Genomic DNA, 3,247 nt, shown 5'->3' on the forward strand with positions numbered 1-3,247 from the left:
TGGGGGAACTCATTTCCTCCATGAGGTAATAGAGTATTTTCTTAATGAGTTTATGGTCATCCATAACAAATCATCTCCCTATCATCCACAAGCAAACAGACAAGCTGATACAAATAAAATTCTTAGCTCGGTACTGACCAAAGTGGTTAGTTCAGGGAGGATAGACTAGGAAATGAATCTCCATGCTGCTCTATGGGCTTATCAAGTTTCATTCAAGACAGCTCTAAATGCTACACCCTTTAACCTTGTTTATGGTCTTGATGTCATACTGCCAATAGAATTTCTATTGCCGACATTAAGGATAGCACATAATCTTGAGTGTACTGGACATGAATTGTCAGAAAGACTTGAAGATTTGGAAAAGCTAGACGAGCAAAGGTTAACTGGTGAAGCTCATATCTATGCACAAAAGCAGAAACAAAAACAGTTTTTTGATTCCCAATTAATCACAAAAATTTTCAAGAAAGGGGATTTAGTTCTAGTCTATTCCCCTAAGCAACACATTCTGAAGTTTAAGAAAAAGAGAAACGGACCATTCATCATTGAATATGTATCTCCAAGTGGAGTAGTAAAATTGTCCACACTAGATTGTGAACCAATTGGCTAATTGGATTAGTGGATGTTGTTTAAAGAAATATAATTTTACACTAACCAATGAATTGCTAGAGAGAATGCATACAGCTAAACAACGGAAGATGAAGCGACAACAGGTTATTGATGATGCCCAAGAGGAGGCTAGACTTTGGGTACTCAAGCATAAAGCTGCTCTCAAGAATCAACAAATACCGATTCCCATCAACACTTTGGAAATAGATGATCGACCATGGGAATTACCTAAAGACAAAGTTTCAAAAGATGATGACTGACTAGATGGAATGGATCTCCGCATCAAAGTACATCTCAACTGTTGAGATGTAGAGAGAAAGAGAGAGAGAGACGAGACAAGAGACACACCATATACTCTCCCAAAGACTGATTCATATTGAGGAAAAGATACAAATATATAGGTGAGACCAAGTTGAGTAGAGTGAGCCATATATAGCTCTAACACCCCCACTCAAACAAAGGTCTCTAGCTTTGGATGAAAAAACCCTTTGGGGAGTTCAAGGGAAAAACCCAAGCCCCTATACAATGTGAAAATATGAACGAGCGATGATGATGTGAAAGTGAATTGTGCATCTATGTACAAATATTCAAGTGACTCAGAGATCACAATGTGAAAATGTGGAGTGTGCATAGTGCATGGTACCTAAAAGATTACAATGTCATATGTACAAAGCTATTACAATAGCAAAGAAGCTAATTTAGAAAGAGTGAGGCCGAAGCAACTCCAAGCTGCGACCACAAGAGGATGAAACGTGACTCGTTGAGGCCTTTGGTCAAAATTTTTGCAATCATCTGGTCACTTGGACAGTGTTCAACCATAATGGTTCCTTTGCGTACTTCATACCTGACATAATGATAATGGACAGCAATGTACTTTGACTTATTATGTTGAACATAGTTTTTTGCAAGACTAATAGCACTTTGGTTGTCACACCGTAAGGGTGTGCTAGAAAGAGGAGAGTGACCAATATCAACCAGCATTTGTCGAAGCCAAATCAACTCACGAGCTGCAAGTGAAGCCGCAACATATTCTGACTCAGTCGTAGAAACTGCAACACAACGTTGTTTCTTGCTGGTCTAGGAAACAAGACAACCATTTATAAAGAAGAAATTTCCACTAGTAGAGTGCATAGATAAATGTGAGCTTGCCCAGTCTGCATTTGTGTAACCCAAAAAAGAAAGAGATTGCATAGAATCCGATGTGAGTTGCCGTCGATAGACTAAACCAAAATCTGTAGTGCCTTTCAAGTATTTCAATACACGCTTTGCAGCAGACCAATGCTTAAGAGAAGGACATGCAAGATGTTGTCCAAGATAATTAGCAACAAACAGAATATCAAAACGAGTGTTCATGACAACAAACTGAAGACATCCAATCAAGTTAGCATACGGTTGATTTGTGACAAGTTGACCGCCATTGTCACAAGTGTTCTTCGTAGAGCTCGCAAGACAAGGTGTATTGGCTGAATGTGCAGATTCCATACCAAATTTTTGAATAGTATCTGCAATAAACTTTGACTGTGGAAGGAATAAAATACCTTTTGTACGGTTCCGTTGGACTTGAATGCCAAGACACGAGTGAATCTCTCCAAGATCCACCATATCAAATGCAAAAGACAATAACTTTTTCACTTTGCTGAAGAAATCCCAAATCATTGGAAACAAGGATGACATCATCCACATAAAGAGCAAGAATCACAAAACTGCTACCTTGGCGTTTTATGTATAAGTTGGAGTCTGAAGAGCAAGACATGAATCCTTTAGAGGTGAGAAAAATATCAAATTTTGTATACTAGGCTTGCGAAGCTTGTTTGAGACCATATAGTGCCTTATGGAGTTGAGCAACAAGGTCTTCTTTACCTGGAATAACAAACCCTTCTGGTTGTTTCATATAAATTTCCTCTTCCAAGTCACCATTAAGAAAAGCAGTTCGCACATCCATTTGATGAGCTTCTAAATCAAATTGAACAACAAATGCCAATAAAACTCGAACACTTGTAATGCGAACAACTGGTGAAAAAGTCTCTTGATAATCAACACCGGCTACTTGGGAGTAACCTTTTGCAACTAAACGCGCCTTGAATTTGTCAAAATATCCATCTGCTTTTAATTTTGTCTTATATATCCACTTACATTTAATAGCTATACGACCAGGATGTAATTCAGTTAGTATCCATGTACCTTTAGAGATAAGAGAATCGTACTCTGCTTCCATAGCCTCTTGCCATTGATCCTTTTGTGGTGAAGGGATAGCTTCATCATAAGTGACTGGATCTTTAGAAGTAGAAAAAGCATTATCAGCAATATCGTCATCATAAACATGACATGAGCCATGTTCAAACTCAATAGGCAGATCAACAAAAATATCACTATCATCATTGACAACATTCGGAATGGATGATTGTGAAGAGGAAAGTTGCTCTATAGGAAGAGTTTCATCATCTGAAAGAAATGGAAAAGCCTGAAGAAATTATTTAGTATCATCAAAATCATCCACAGACCATGAGCCTCGCATAAGCTGCTCGTTAAAAGTAGCATCACGATTCACAATTACTTTCTTGGAGGAAGGGTCATAGAATTTGTAGCCTTTGGAAGTGTTAGAATATCCAATAAAAATAACTTTAAGACCAAGAGAATCAAG

The sequence above is a fragment of the Adiantum capillus-veneris genome, chromosome 10, assembly GCF_014529385.1.
Source record: "Adiantum capillus-veneris isolate H3 chromosome 10, ASM1452938v2, whole genome shotgun sequence".
Classification (NCBI taxonomy): domain Eukaryota; kingdom Viridiplantae; phylum Streptophyta; class Polypodiopsida; order Polypodiales; family Pteridaceae; genus Adiantum; species Adiantum capillus-veneris.